At 42.2% G+C, this 17,308-nt stretch overlaps 1 protein-coding gene across 2 annotated transcripts in view; it reads right to left on the minus strand.

The window, feature by feature from the left end:
- The window catches only part of NOL8 (nucleolar protein 8), a 1,174,909-nt gene that overhangs the window by 533,922 nt on the left and 623,679 nt on the right, over positions 1–17,308 (minus strand). The gene's annotated exons all lie outside the window — the stretch shown is intronic.

Genomic DNA, 17,308 nt, shown 5'->3' on the forward strand with positions numbered 1-17,308 from the left:
AGAGGCTTCGTCGTCGGTTTTGGACCTCAGATGCTTATCCTTTTCCTTGTCCTTGTGTTTTTTGTAAACTCCAGTTGTCAGCTGGTCCGACGGCATTATATAATTAAATATTCGGCCAAAGTAATGAAATGCAAAATCGAACAGACGCTTGATAGTGCGTTGGTTAAATCTAGCACAAAACCGACAGCTAACAGCGTTGTGATCAGGGCCTAGGCAAGGAATACAGTAAGAGTGAAAATCCTTATGAGGCATTTGCTTCCCACAAGAAATACAATTGTTAACTTTTTCTGACATCGGTCTGGAACAAGAAAAAAGTTTCCCCAACGGGATACTTGGCTTTAATGAAGACTTCGGTTCTGAAATTAGGATTTGAAAATTTCAGGAGTCGGCCGACCGGCACTTGCGAACTGCTTTTGCTTCGGGCACCGCGCGGCAAGAAAGACTGAAGAAAATGGCGTCAACTGCATCTTTTATACCCCTGACGCACTGACGTCAGGGAAGAGGCGACAGCAACCGACGCCAGACCTAAACTTTGGAATTCTGGCCGACTGAGGGTAGGCTGGCAGCAGGATAACCCAAGAGTAATGACTGCAACAGTGAAACACGATGAACATCAGGGAGAAGGGCATTGTGGGTAGTAGCTTAGCTCGAGAGTTTTTGGCGCACGCAAGCTTGGTATTAGGCCGACATGGTTCCAAGGGAACGGAACCGAACCCATCAATGATGAATGGGAAGAAGATTAACATCATCAGATGGAATTTTATAGGAAATTTCTTAAATTAATAAGGTTCGAGAGCTTAACGGAAAGCCAAGTCTGAAGGTGAAAGCAGCAAACAGAGGCTGAAATGAAAAGGCTGGCTGAGCATGAGGCTTATCAAGAACAGCTGCTTCAGAAAATAGAGTTAGAAGTGACAGTGTGCAGATAAAACATGCAATTTTTTGATACGTCAGAGAAAGTGAAAGAAAGACTGCTTTAATTTTATGAAAGTACACATAAGCAACTGGACTGCTGTTCCACTGCAGGGTTTCTTAATTAAGGGCGCATCCACTGTGCACTTCAAACTGGCTATGAGAAAGCAGCCACAGTCTACATTAGTACGGATAAAAACATATCGGCAAAAAGTGCTGCTCTTGACAAAATTATGGCAGAAAAAGTACTACAAATTGGGGACAAAAAAGTGTTTATGGAAAGCCACTTGTCACTGTACTTCATAAGAAAAGCAAACACATCCCAGCAATCATGTAATATTGAGAGGCAGGTATGAGATTAAAGTTGCTCTATGTAGCAATCTTCAGAATATTCTTTTTCCTGGAGAATCAAAGACAGTGTTGGATACAGAACAGGGTAAGGAGGAAATAAAACATTTAGCCAATGAAGAGTGAGCCAGGAAGTATAAGAGGACTCTAGCATCTCATTCTTCTGACAACTAAGCTCGTACACAGGCATTGCCAATGAAACCTTTTTCATTGCTCCTAAGGAAAATGCTTGAGTGACCTAAAAAAAAAAAAGAATAGCAGACAAGAAGAATCAATACCACCTTGGATTTAAACCAGAGACTACTGTTAGGAGATTGATATGATCAGGAAAATGACCAGCAACAGCATGAAGTTACTGAATAAATGAGAAATGTAGAGTGGCAATCTAATTAGATGTTCTTCATACTGATCACTGCTGCAGTCGCCTTAGCAATATGGGTTATATCCTGCCAAGAATATAATAGCTGTTCCGCTTCAAAAGCTTCAGGGCACCCTCCACACATCAAAACTGTCAAAGTAGCTCGAGCTGAGCTGACTAAAAAGTAAGTTTGGGCATTTCAGTCAGTTTAAAAGTACTGTTAATGAACTTTCCCACAGTCAGTCCTCCTTAAAGCCACAAAAAGAAAAAGTTAAGCAAACAGCCTCTGCCAACACAGTAGACTAGCAATTTGCCTTAGCACAGGTGGGTGACTGTTGTGGCCATCTTTTGTACCTCAGACCACTCATCTTTTTCCCCAAAACCCTCTGGTGTAGCACCTATGACCACTATGGGCCAGGGGTTAGCCACTTCCTCTGCTGGGGTTCCCTCAGTGGGTAAGGGATAGACATTCTTGTTGTTAGCTCTGGCAGAGGGAAGAGGGTAGGTTTCCCTGTGGAGTCAGAATCTTATACCCATCCCTGAGGAAACAGCGGCTGCCCTTAGTAACATTGTTGGCCCCATTTTTCCTGTCAAAAAAAAAAGTAAATGTCCTTCTCAAATTTCTTCAGATTGGAATAGTTTATTGGGTTTGATTCTGGCTATTGATCCTTCTTATAGAGTAGTTTCTAGTACCAAAAAAAAAAAAAAGGGTTCATCCTTTTCTGAAGAGATTCAAGGTTCTGAATATCAGCAGGAAGATAAAAGGACAGATTTGGGGATTTGTCCTCAGATTTCAGATTCAGACATAAAGGAGAAAGGTTTCTCAGTCCCTCAGAAAATACATAAGATGTTACAGAAGGATTTTCCACATCCTACACCAATTCCTCCTGTCCTTGCTGCTTTAGAGGGAGTGTGTCTTACTCCCTGCAATTTTCCTTACAGTCTGTCCCTGAAAAGGCAGCTTGAAAGTTTCTCAGTCCGCACTTGGTCAACTCCAAACCTACTCCATTTCTAACAAGGATGGGAAAATTATTGATAGATGTGGGGAAAAATGTGTACTTCAGCAACTTTGAATTACAGAATTTTTAATTGTCAGGCTCGTACGTTATTAAAGTTTATTCTGCCATATTACGAAAATATGACGGATATTGTATTTGCAGTTTCTTCTTGTGAAGAAAAATATGCTACAAATAGCGTAGTTTCATCTATCGCAAAGGTCACGACTCATCATTTACAATATGTGTTTCCAGGGCTACAACCATTAGTACTGTTTTAAGGAGGTTTGCTTGGCTGCATTATCAGAATCTCCAAGATGATGGAAAAAAAAAAAAAAGAGAGAGATTTTAAATTCTCCCTTGGATAGAGATTTACTGTTTGGCCCCTCTGCTGCAGAGGTGATCAGTGTGATTAAAGGGGGCCAAACTGATCAGGGGAACCTCTAAGTTTTTTTAGCCCTCCTTTTCTAAATTGTCTAAGGATTTTTTTCTCCTCATCCAATTTCAGCAAAAAAAAAAAAAGTCTCAACAGAAGTCAGATAAACAGACATAAGTGGCAAGGAAGTTTCAAAAGAAGTCTCAAACCTCTCAAAACCAAGGACACTCCAACCAACTAGTCTGAATGACTGTTCAAGAGACCTTGTGCCCCCCCCCCCTTCCACTTTGGCCCTTTTCTTTTCCAGAAAATATGAATCTCCATTTTTCTCTCTCGCAGCACACTGTTACAGTTAAATGGGTTCTGTAAAAAACATTCATCAGAGTTGAAAATTGTCTTTTACGGGGGGGGGGGGGGTCACTCCTCATGCTGCAGATCAGATTCTTGTTTTCACCAGTTCTTTATCACGTGCAGTCCCAAGGAATGGAATGACAGAACTGGTTCCTTCTTCTCAGGTGGGGAAGGGATCTTACTCAAGGAATTTCCCAGTCTCAAAGAAAGAAAATGTTTGGAGACCAGTTCTAGATTTCTCTTTCCTAAACCAATTTGTGATAGTGCCCAAATTTAAAATGTCATTTCACAAACTGCTGCCTCTTCTTCCTCTTTCAAATTTACTGATAACCCTAGACTTAAAGGACACATACCACATTTCTATTCATCCATACTTCAAGCATTTAAGGTTTTGTGTGTCTGGATCACATTATCAGAGCTCTGCATTACCCTTTGTGAATACTTTTGCTGCAGTGGATATTCTAAAGTGTTTAGCTGCAGTTACAGCTCAATGCAGGCTAGGAGACATCAGCACTATTCTGTATTTAGACGGCTTGCTTATCTTTGCAGTTTTTTTCGAAATGTTAGGAATCTTTCTCTCTTTTTGGTGAGAGACCTCTTGCACAAGCTGGGATTCCAAGAGAATATTCATAAGTCATTCTTGACTCCCTCACACAAGACTGTGTCCCTGGGATGTTAACTAGGCATTTTAGTTCAAAGAGCTTTTCTTCAACAGAAGAACAGATCTTTATTTAAATCTATTTCTAAGGTTTTTCACTCAGACTTTGGTCACTGTGAGGGAATACCTCAGGATTGTGGGTCTCATGGCATCTAATATTCTCATGATACCCCTGGCATGACTCCACATGAGACAGAATGATATCTGAAATCTCTTTGGTCCTGGCATCAACACCCTCTATCTTTTCAGATCTCAGTACTGGGGTTTGTCAGTAGAGAAATCACTTGGTGGAGTCAAAAGATGTACTTAAATTAAGGACTCCCCTTCTCCCTCCCCCCTCTTTGCTCTAAAGCCCAGTCAAGACAGATGCTTCAGACTTTACTTGGGGAGCAGTTTCAGCAGAAATAAAAGTGCAGGGGGTGTGGGACACCAAGGTCAGATACAAGGTACAACAACAAGCAAGTGGAAAACAGGTCATATCTCCTTTTCAGACTAGTCAGATTAGCTTGTGATATAGCTTCACAGCACAATCTCACTCTACAGGCAGCCTACACTCCCCGTTAGAGCAAAACTATGTGGCAGACAAGTTGAGCAAGATCAGGGCAGAGCCCCATGAATGAAAACTAGATCCAAAAATCTTCCATGATTTCATCCATCTGTGGGGAGTTCCACAAGTAGACCTTATTGTCTCCTCTCTGATCAAATGGCAAAATTCTGTTCCAGAGCTCCATACAAGAAAACCTGGAAGAGAGATGCCTTTTCTTTTCTTTGGACAGGAATGTTCCTGTATGCCTTTCCACACTTTCCACCAATATCCAGGGTACTTATGAAGATTCAGAAGGAATCCCACCTGATCAGTGTGGTAACTCCATTCTGGCCCAGGCATCCATGGTTCTCCATACTTTTGGAAATAGCCAAGGGCAATTACGACAAGTTTCTTCACAGAATGGATCTATTCACACAAGAACAGTGGTGTTTGATGCACCAAACACAAATCATCTTCAAATGACTGCATGGATGATTGGGTTTTAATTCCTTTTAGGCACGTGTTTTCTAAGGACATTCAGCAGGTACTAATGAAGGCATGAGAGCCTGCTACTAAAAAAAATCATACACTAACAAAAGGAAAAGTTTCTCTAGTCAGTGCCAACAACATAACCAGCATGCATTCAGGGCTAGTTGTTCTCTGGTTTTACAATATTTGTGAGCATTATTATCCTATGGCCTTTCTTATTCCTCTTTCAAGGTTCTTTCACTGGCCATTTTAGCACTTCTGCCCATGGATCCTTCTCTTTCAAGGCAGCTGCACATTAAAATGTTCTTGAAAGGGGGTTTGTATAAGAAGCTTCAAAGTAAACGGGTGACCCCTCCTTGGAATCTTAATTTTGTGTTACAGAAACCAACACTTGCTCTATTTAGCTGGTTTAAATAGAGCAAGTGTTACAAAAACTAACACTTGCTCTACTTAAACCAGCTAATCTGACAGACTATGATTCTTAACATGGAAGAGTGTTTTACTGGCTGCTCTGACCTCTGCAAGAAGGGTATCGCAGATGCAAAGTGGGTCAACCCTACCTCATTTTCCACAAGGTCAGGGTTTCTTTGAGAACTAATCCTTTTTTTTTCTGAGAACTGACAACCTGTGTCAAAAAACAGACTACTTCCAAATGTTTGTCTAAGGCTGTTACCTTTTGTTACACTCACCATGACAAATCTTTACCAGGTGGGGTCAAGGCCCACTCTACAAGGACCTTGGCTTCTTCTAGTTTTTTTGTAAAGGGTAGGATTCTAGAAGTTGCTACTTTGTCCTCTTACATACTTCTGCAAAACACTGCAAACTTGATTCCTTCTCTAGGTCTAGATCATACTTTGCTAGGACCATTCTCCAGGAGTTCCTGGACCCTTCTCTTTCCACCTCCCAAATATAGTTAGCTATGGTAATTTATGGTAAATCCAGCCATATAGCTAAGGCTACTGTAGCAGTGATCAATATGAACATAGTACAGTTGTGTAAGTTGAACACAACAGTAGGCATTGAAATTATCACTACTGCAGTAGCTGCTCCCATCCCTCCCCTTGCTTTTTTTTTATGCCAGGGTGTGGACATTTATTTTTTGTTGCTCCTAACCTTGTCCTTTTAGGGCTTACCCACCTTCTCTCTGCTGGCAGTAAAGCTCTTAAAGGCTTCCTACCCAAACCTGTCTTTTATCAAAGCAGCTCGAGCTGCTTGAAAGTTTGGGCCTGTGGGAGGACCCCTGAAGCTTTGGAAGCTGGCCAGCTGTTATATCCTTGTCAGGATATAACCTAGATAGCTACTGCAGCTGTGATCATTTGAACATCTACTGTTATGGTAAGTTCAACTTATACAACTGTACTATACATGATTACATTAGTGAAGTGTGGCACTACAAGAAGTGGTTGAGAAAGACTGCAATTTTGTTGCCCGAATTAAACTGGTGGGTGAACTGTAAAGCATATATACTCCACTTTACTGTTGGTTTTTTAATCCCCACTTTGTGTTCTTAAGGTTTGGGACCCTAAAGGGACTGAAGTAGTAACAAAGAAAATGTGTTAAAGGGAAAATAAGGGAGTATTTGGATAATATGCACAAGTTTAGAAAGACTGATGCTAAGCACCTTTTTTTGATAACTCCAGAGTTATCAAACTTGCAGCCTAACGACTTGGGCAACAAAAAGCAGAAATAGTGATATCCAAACTTAAGGAGCATGTGACAAGAATAATGACCAGAAATTCTACAGGAGTTTTAAGAGATTGTTCAGAAGTTTTATGAAAATCTGTATAACCAAAGTAGAAACCAAGAAGAGACACAAATGAAACCACAATACAAGGACAAAATGATTGATTTCAACAATTGGCTAAGCTTCTGTTGTCATTCTAAGGGGATCCGGTGTCTATCTGCCTGGGACGACATGATCGACAGACCACGATGCTTTGCCAGACATCGCCTGCACCTGTCGCCCCTGGGATTCCAGATACTGGCTACGGCTCTATTCACCCCTATAATGCCTTTTTAGGCAAGGTTCAAACGACAAACTCACCACCATAGCAGGTATAAGCAAGCAGATTCTGAGGGTAATGCTACTCGGTGCTAGAAGTCTAAACCTCAAAATGCACTCACTCGAGGCACTACTTAAAATGGAGAACATCGACATCTGTGCAGTGACGGAGACTTGGTTCAAGGCTCCAGAGAGCACCCCTGCATTACCAGGCTATAACTCACACCACACCACTCGGCCACCAAACCTGGACCGAAACACTAAAGGAGGAGGTGTGTCCATATTCATTAAGGATATCTACACCTCCAGGCTAACTGCTCAACATAATGCATCCGAAATTATCCAAGTGCAACTAACACTGGGCAAGACTGCAATCCAGGTTGTACCTTGTTACGGCCCCAGGATGCCCACTCTACATTTCTTGATATACTGGGTAATATTAAGGTACAGCCCAATACCCTAATAATGGGCGATTTCAACTACAACACCATCAACTGGGAAAACTACTCGTGTACTAACTCATTTGATCAACACTTTCTGGAATTCATAAATTCCAACACCCTGGATCAGCTTGTCCATACCCCCACTAGGGGCAGCAATATCCTGGACCTGGTCATTTCCAATATGGGCAACTGATGTTCCACGCAAGAGGTCAACTCCTCACTGGTCAGATGTGACCACAAGCTAATCACCCTAGACATCAATATCCCGCCCCCATCATCCATTAAGGAAACCACCATAAAAAACTTCTTCAAAGCCAACTTTATGCTTTTTAAGACAGAAGTGGCAAGCTTCACGATACCCATAAAGACAGAAAATAGAGGTACGACTGCTGAATCTTATACAAATGCACTGTATAAGCACATACATGAGTGCCTGGATCGTGCCATCCCAAACAGAACCAAGACCCTATCCTCCAAAAAAAGGAAGCCACTCTGGTGGTCCCATGCCATTAAACAAACTCTACAACAGAAGGAAGAAGCTGTTGCAAAAAAGAGTAAAATCCCCTGATTGCAGGAGCTCCCTGATCAGCCTCAGTAGGAAGCCAAGATCTCTCATAAAATCCTCCAAAGCTAGTTACAAAAATAAAATTGCCACTGATTCTAAAGACAAACACAAAGCATTCTACAGCTATGCCAAGAATCTCAATTGTGACACTCACATCTGCTCTGAGCTACAGCACAATGGCACTACATATACAGAACCAACTGATATTGCCAACATCCTGGCAGATAGGTTCAGTGCAAACTTCACCCCCCCCCCCCCCAAAGGGCTCATCACTATACTGGAAGAATGCAAAGCCCCTGTAATCATGGCTGCACATGTAAAGACCGCACTCTCGACAGCCATGAACACAGCATCCATGGGACCTGACAACATCCCGGGCTGCATTCTGCATGAACTACAGAACGAACTGGCACTCCACCTAAGTACCATGTTCAATCATAGCCTCACTTTAGGCTTTGTGCCTACTTAATAGCACACAGCGATGGTTATCCCACTCCACAAAGGGGGCGCCACCACGGATCCCGGGAACTACCGCCCCATTAGCCTGACAAGCTTGGTCTGCAAGGCCATGGAAAGTATCATCTTGGAGCTTATAAACAAGGACAGAGGTAACCTCCAAACTCTGGACCCCACTCAGTTTAGGTTTGTAAAAGGTAGGTCATGTCTCCTAAACCTGACTTGACTTCTTTGAAGCAGTCACCAGAGCCGTGGATGAGGGTAAGGTGGTGCACACAGCCTATCTTGACCTCGCCAAGGCTTTCAACACCATCCCCCACTCGGGAATTATAGATAAACTCACTAGACTGGGCATAAATCTCTATGTCACAAGATGGGTGGCCAACTGACTCACTGACAGTACCCACACAGTGAAAGTAGCAGACTCCAAATCCAAATTCAGACCAGTGACAAGTGGAGTACCACAGGACTCAGTCCTGGGTCCTCTCCTGTTTGCCATCTACTTCTCAGAAGTCCAGGCTAATACAGCAGGTCTTTGGTTAACAAAGTTCGCAGACGACTGCAAATAGATGCCATAACAGAATCGCCTAATGATGTGGACATTCTTCAAAGGGGTCTCACTGAGACCGATGCTTGGTATCAAAGTCAAGGTCTCAAGCTCAATGCCAAGAAGTGCATTGTCATCCCCTTTGGGAAAAACACTGTACCCAAGAATTACCACATAGGCGGTAGCCTACTAAACATTGAAAGTGTGATAAGAGACCTTAGGACACAGGTGGACAGTAGTCTCTCCTTTGATAATCACATCGCCACAGCAGTCAGGAAATCCTTCTACATGGTACACCTCATCACAAAGGGGCTCACCTCCAGGAAAAACAAAAAAGAGGTCATTGTTTCTCTCTACTCATCCCTCATCAAACCCATTATAGAGTACAACACCCGGTTTGGCATGTACCTCGCAAGACATCAACAGCTAGAAAGACCACAGAAATACCTCACTATGAGGATTACAGGCCTCAAACAGATCCCATATGCAGACCATCTCAAAAAACTCCAGCTCTACTCTATCACTTTTCACCTACTCAGAGGCGACCTCTGTCTAACATACAAAGCCATGTCAAACCCAGATTTGTTGGACATGCTACACTTAAAGAAACCCCAATCCCTCCGAGCCACACACTCCAAGGTCCTAAACCTTGCCACCACAATAAACAGAACATGCTGGAAGGATAGATTCCTGTCCCAGAGACTTCCCATGCTCTGTAACAGACTACCCATTCATGTCAAGCAAAGCTTCTCATTAGCCCTCTAAGAAAAATCTCGACAATTGGATGGGAAATAGGAAATTCACCCCGGGGATCACGTCTCTGGCTCTGCTAGACAGGGGTGCATGAAAATAACTTTCTTGGGTGGTAAAAGCCAGGGAACTTTTTTGGCTAGGCGTATATAGGCCACAGGGCTGATAGCCTAGTACCTACCTATGAACCTAAATATTAACTTAAGACTTAACTATATCAAGGCTAGAAGATTTATTAGGCATGACAGGATGAGATGAGATAAAAACAGTGATATATAATCAACAGAGAAATGTCCAGGAACAGATGATATTCCTGTAGATGTTGAGAAGAAAGGAAGTTATAAAGATATGGAAGGTTTTGTTTAACAGTATTTTAAGGGGCAGTACTAGCATCTTAGAAGAAAGCTGTGTTGAATGCATTATCCAAAAATGATAAATACAATATTGCTTTGTATAGGAGAGGCAAACAGTTGATAACATTAATAGAACAATGAAGATCGAGAGTTAAGTATAATATAAGAAAATACCTCTACTGTTGGTGGGTTCACCCTCCACCTTATACGCCTGCCATCCCCAACAGTAACCGTAACCTTGCTCCTAATTCTACACATAACTAAAAACCCTTTCCTGACAGTACTACTACTACTACTACTACTACAATACAAGCAAAAGGACATAGAACACTTGCATCGCAAAACATGCACATCACTGTATGCATCTCCCCTTACCTAATCCTTGCCTTTACCAGCGAACGGGTCTATATTAAATCACCAAAATGGCATTACAGCGAATACCATTTTGCCGACATATATAGACCGAAATCTGAAAATAGCAAAGGCTCAGGTCAGCGATTTTTTCCTAGGGAAAAAAATCGCTTGGCCTGAGGTGTGACATTGCCCTTTACCTTACTGTAGTGCGATCCTGGAGTTGGTATATTTAGTTGGGGGGTGTGGGGGGCACAGCCCCCCACTTTGTTTGAAATTGTGTGTTATGTGTTTTTAGTCCAAGTGATTTCTTTCCCAAGGAAAGAAATCGCTGTTTTGAATGCTTGTGGTTTAGTGAGGTCGCTGATTACATGTCGATGAAGAGGCAGGTAGTAGCAGGTAGCAGTTGAGGCTCATATACTTAAACATAAGCAGAAGGTTATAAATTAATGTGGAAACTGATAATGAAATGGGCGGGGCAGTATGGCAAACATGGAGACAGCAGGATTTTGAATACAAATTCTTAAGGAAGATAACTGCCACACAGAATATTACATCCTTAAAGTAGTAGAAAGTATACCAAGAACTAAGCCAACATAGCAATTGAGAAAGGAGCTTTTACTAATAGGGATAGCTGCAAGCAGGGATACAGAAAATAGGCAAGAGGGGGCTAAATTTAATAAAGATGTTTGCTGAAAAAAAATTATCACATATGACATAGGTAATCTTCCATTTATACAGATGAAAAACAAAATGACACTACTTCATTCACAAACATTATACATCACAGACACCATTGAAACAACTGTAGTTGCAAACATTACACAACACTAATAAACTATCCAGTCATTGTCAGTTAAGCATTATAGGACTCATTCAAATCCTGCCTCAAACCTCGTTCCTTCTCTGCATACATTGTTCTCACAATTCTCATTTTTTCCTATATAGATTCTCCTTCCCTTTTCTAAAGATCTGAATTCCAGTTGTTTTATCTCTGTTACTATATTCACTACTTCTAGTAAAGTTGGTCTAGACTTTGATTTCCATTTTCTAGAAATAGCTTTTTTGGCAGCCAACATAATTAGACTCAGCAAGCCTTTACTATGTCTTGGCAATTTCCATTCTGCACCATAGCTAAAAAAAAATAATCTCCTCAGTCAATCCAATCCACTCACCCAACATCTCTGACAGACTGATATGCAGGGAATCTCTAAAGCCTGTCAGCTTATTACACTCTCAAAAAATATGTTCCCAGCCATCTCTTTCTTGTCCATCACACCTCCAACATTTGCTATCCAACTGAGGAAAAATTCTTTGTTAAGTCTACTTGGGGTATAAAAATACCTATGTAAATACTTTCAGGCAAAGATCCTAAATATTCTAGACTTTGTTGCATATTTGGGAGATGTACATATATCCCCCCATTGTCTCTTTGTGAATTGCTATCCAGTCTCTCTTCCCAATCCTTTCTAAGCTCCTTTGATTGATTCTTATAACTATCATGCAATATTTCATACGCTTCACTAATTATTCCTTTTTTAATGGCAGCTTCTGTTCTAGATTCTATTAAAAACCAGTGCTGGTCTTTCATTTAGGATCCCCCTATTTCTTTCTCTTTGCCTATACTCTGATATCAATCCTGGATAGGGAAGGCAATCTCTAACCTGCAGTCCAAATAAATTTTTGGCCTCTTCCCATTATATTACCTTTCCCTTTCTAGTTATTTGCTCCCAATACTTTGGTTCCATTGCCAGTTTTCTCCAATAGATTCCAGCCCCCTCTTGCCTATTATCTGCATCCCTAACCACAGGTGGACTAAAACTTATTGGAAAAAATTAGTAAGGGAATCAAGGTACTGACAGCAAATAAATAGAGAAGAAAAGAGAAAAGTAATAGAGTGAGATGAGGCCAAGTAGAATTTGGACTGCAGGTTACAGACTGCCTTCCTTACTAGGTATCGATAAGACTATAGGCAAAGAGAAAGGGACAGGGGAGTGCTAAGTGAAAAACCAGTTAAGATAAGTTTGCATTTAAGTCTACAACAGAAGCTGCTGTAAACAAAAGGGGTAATTAGGTCAAAAATACTGCAGGAGAAAGTACAGTTGTGAAAAATCTTACTATAACAGTGCATGTCCTTCTCTTCACTGGTGCAGTATTCTTTACATAAGGGATATTCTGCCAAGGATAACCCAAAGTCCGGCCAGTATACCAAATCCTTTAGGTATTATAAGCGCTGTACATCACACACACATGCTTTCTGGGTAAACCATAGGGCATAAAGGTGACATACGGATGCAAACACTCGTAACATAATTGTCTCAGGAAAAATATACCCTCAGGGACAAAAGATAACAAGCACATCCATAACGAAAAGGAAGCAAGGGCCCTTTGGCCAGGAAGGTAACAAAAGCACCGAGTGAAGGGAGGAAGGAGGGAAGGACCGAAGTCTGCAACAGTGAAGAGAACATATTCTGTTATGGTAAGATTTTATACAATTGTACCATGTCCTTCCATATCACTGCTGCAGTATTCTTTACATAAAGGATAGTACAAGAACTAAGAAAAAAGCTGGGAGGAGGAAGGCACAGAAGAACCCTCTGCCAACTCATGCAGAACAGCCCTCATAATACCTGCTCTGGACCTGAACTAGCATCCAATTTATAATATTTAGTAACGGTATGAACACTTGAACAGAGGACCAAGTAGCAACCTAAAGGAAGGAACTGGTGTCCAAAGCCTGGAGAAAGGTACCACATGAGGGAACCACTACAGTAGAATGTGCTTTTACAAATGAAGAAAGACATTTGCCATGAAAGGAATAACAAAAAGAAATGGCCTTAAAAATCCATGATGAAATAGTTTGCTTGGAACCAGCCAAACCCAAAATACTGGGATGAAAGGATACGAAAAGTTGCTCAGACTTGCAAAATGCTTTTGTTTTATCCAAATACTTGCGCCTTCTATGCAGATCCAAGGTGTGAAGAACCTTCTCACTGACAGAATGTGAAGGAAAAAAGGAAGAAGGGGAATACACTGATTAAGAAACAACTTATTAACCAACTTGGGCATAAAAGGATTAGTTCCAAGAGACACTGTCACTGTGAAAAAAACTATGACAGCCTGAAGTTTAGGCACACTCTTGGCTGAACTAAAAGCCAAAAGGGGAACATTCTTCCAAGTACAATGTTACAAGGAAGCTAAACTAGTAGGTTCAAAAGAAGCCTGGGTCAGTTTGTCCAAGTTAAAAATGGAGGTCCCAAGAAGGCACAATAAGCTTTCTGGAAGGCCTAATATGGAGGACGCCTTTAAGAAATTGCTTGACCTCAAACCAGATAGTCAAAGGAAGATTCAAGGGCAGACAGCAGAAACTGCTAATATGTGAGCTTTGACCAAAAAATATGCCAACCCAGCAAGTAGCATATCATACAAATTAAGGAGAACGGGAAGAACATCCAAAGAGGGGGAGATCCTGATGGCAAGAGAGGCACCAGACAGAACATCTTTTCCATTTAGATATGTATGATTTTCTGGCAGTGGCTTTCCTGGCCTCCTGCAGAACCCAAAGCACGTCCTCAGAAAAGAGGTGCCTAAAAGAAATTGAAAACCTGACTATCCACAGTGTCATTTGAAGAGTGGAGAGGTGAAGATGGATAAGAGATACTTTGTTTTGTGCGAGAAGATCCACCTGATAGGGTAACTTGTAGTGACTGCCCCTGGTCAAGTGATAAGGGAGGAGAAACGAATGCTGCCTGGGCCAAAAGAGAGTTACCATCAAGATATTAGGTGAGTCCTGCCTGATCTTGTGCAGAACATCTGGCAACAGTGGAAGGGGGTGGGGGGAGGCAAATAGAAACAATCTCTTCCAGAGAAAAGACAAGGTGTCCACGTTACAAGCTAGAGGACTTGTTACAAATTAACCATACTACAGGAAGTTGTCTGTGCAGAGGGGAGGCAAAAAGATCTACCAGAAGAATACTGTGCCAATGGATTATGTCTGGAAACACATGCCTGTGAAGCATCTATTCATGAGCCTATGATCTGAACTTGTAAACTACCTGAAGAGTCACTTGATACATGACAGCTAGATTCCATGCCTGAAAAGCTAACCTGCAAAGGAGATAGGACCACACACACACACACACACACACACACACACACACACACACACACACACACACACACACACAGACTTACCACATCACAGTGGTACTGTCTTGTGTAGACTTTGAGGGGGCCAGAGTGGAAAAGGGAATAACAAGCTTGTAGGGACAGAAGCAGAGCTCTCATCTCTTTTATGTTGACATGATCTGACCTCTAATGAGGGGGCCCGAGACCCTGGACCCTTACAGCTTTAGACTGCTACAAGAGGTGATTCTGCAGGGAAAATATGCCTTGACCCCTTTTTACCTTTGGGAGGTGGGAGAGTCTGCCTATAGACAAAGGTGAACTTAAAAGGGTAATTACTCTGGAATTTGAAAATAGGGGAAATAAAAATATTTCCTGCAAAGCCTTACCTTTCTCCTGGAGGGACATAAACAGGTCAGCAGCAGCTGTCGCAAAAAGATTTTCGTTATTCAGACGGGCATAGAAAAGCTTGGCTTTAATATCATCAGGTCAATCCTGAAGATGTAGCCATGAATAACTTCTCACCACAGAATCAAAAGGAGCAGCCCTGAAAGAGGCATTAGCTGCATTTTATGGAGTGATGGGCGACCTGGGAATTTCGCACAAGCAGGGAAAGAGCTGAAGCCTTTCCATCAGAATAAGGAAGATCAGACACCACCTTAGTACCTGAGAAAGAAGAAAGTACAGTTTTGTACCTACCATAAATGTAGATGTCCGAACTGGATAGCATCTGCAGTCATAACAACTGGGTTGTCCTGTCGTCAGGCAGCCCTTCAGTCGGCCGGATTCCAAAGTCCGGGTCCGGCTTCGGCTGATGTCGCACTTCACCCGACGTCATCTCTGCTGGTCTCCGGGTATAAAGGCATCAGCCGACGCCATTTTCTTCAGTGTTTCTTGCCCCAGATGCCAGTTGCCCTTCCTGGAAGGCTAATTTTTGGATAAATGCCAATGTTTCCAAAAGGATAGAAGGCAAACTCAGAAATAAGCATGTATGTACATATATACAAACAAATACACCATAAGAGACTCCCCCCACTAGCTAGCTATTTGGAGGGTAAATACCCTAGAAGTACCACAGAGGGGAAGGAGGGAGGGTAATCCTGACTGCAGATGCTATCCAGTTCGGACATCTACATTTATGGTAGGTACAAAACTGTACTATGTCCTTCATGGATGCATCTGCAGTCATAACAACTGGGTAGAATACCATAGCCAACTAAGGGAGGAGGAAAAAAATTAGATTATGGTGTGGTTAGGATCCCTTGCAGCACAGCAGTGGCAAACCCTGCTCGGGATCTGGAGTACAAAGGTAAGTTATAATGCTTGGCAAATGTATGCACGGAGGTCCAAGTAGCCGCCTCAATAATGTCCTTGGTTGCCACTCCTCGTAAGAAGGCTGTGGTAGTGGCTGTTGCCCTTGTAGAATGAGGCCTTATGTTCTGTGGGATTGGTTTTCCATGGAAGGAGTAACAGAATCGTATGCAATTTCCTATCCATTTGGAGATTGTCTGTTTGGAAATAGCTTTTCCTTCCCTTCCTGTTGCATAGGCTACAAAAAGCTGGTCAGTTTTCTGCTATTTTTGTTCTGTCCAGGTAGTAGCGTAACTGTCTATGTACATCCAAGGAATGCAGCATTCTTTCCCCTCTGTTTTGTGGGTTGGGAAAGAAGGTAGGTAGGTGGATTGCCTGGTTTAAAGACACTCTGGATATCACCTTAGGCATAAACGTAGGATTAGTCCTCATGGACACTCTATCTTGGTGGAAGATTAGGAAGGGCTGTACTGCCATTAAGGCCTGAAGTTCAGAGACCCTCCTTGCTGAGATTATTGCCAGTAGGAAAGCAGTTTTCCACGATAGATGCTGTAGGTCCGCTGTAGCTGCTGGTTCAAAAGGTGCGAGTGTCAATTTTTCTAGCACAAAGTTCAAATCCCAAGCTGGCAATGGTGGTTTCCTTGGAGGTTTTACATTCTTGATTCCTCTGAGGAACTGCCTGAGTAAAGGATGTGAAAAGACAGGTGGATCAAAGCTGTATTCTGCTGAAATAGCTGATGCATGTATCTTGATGGAGGAATAGGACAGGCCTGTATGTAGAAGCTCTGCCAGATACTCCAGAATGTTAGCCATATCTATAATTGACACATCTTTTCCTCTTTCGGTGCTCCAAATGACAAACCTTTTCCATTTTCCTGCATAGTTCCTTCTTGTTGAAGGTCTGCGGGCTTCAAGGATAATGTCTTTAACCCTTTGGGAAAGTTCTGGGTTAGTTGCTGCTATGTGATGTTCCATGCAGTCAGTTGCAACGTTTTAGATATGGATGCATGATGCTGTAGTTGTTCTGAGTTAACATCAAAGGCATCAGGGTATTGGCCACATGTTGTCCCGAGACATGCTCCTCAGCAATGGGTACCAGTGTTGTCTTGGCCAGTTTGGGGGTATCAGGGTTATCCTTGGGCGTTCCTCCTTGATTTTTAGTAATACCTTGTGTATCAAGGAAGAGGTGGAAATGCATATGCTGTTAGACCTTTCCAGCTGAAGGAGAGCAAATCCACTTTCCATGCAAGTGGGTGGAATGTCCTTGTGCAGAATTTTTTGAGCTGGTGATTGAGAGGGGAAGCGAATAGATCTATCTGTGGCCTTCCCCATTTCTTTGAGATGGTCTTGAAGATGTCCGGGTGTAGCATCCATTCGTGGGCATCCGATGTGGTT

The sequence above is a fragment of the Protopterus annectens genome, chromosome 7.part0 (assembly GCF_019279795.1).
Source record: "Protopterus annectens isolate FY-2018-M chromosome 7.part0, PAN1.0, whole genome shotgun sequence".
Taxonomy (NCBI): domain Eukaryota; kingdom Metazoa; phylum Chordata; order Ceratodontiformes; family Protopteridae; genus Protopterus; species Protopterus annectens.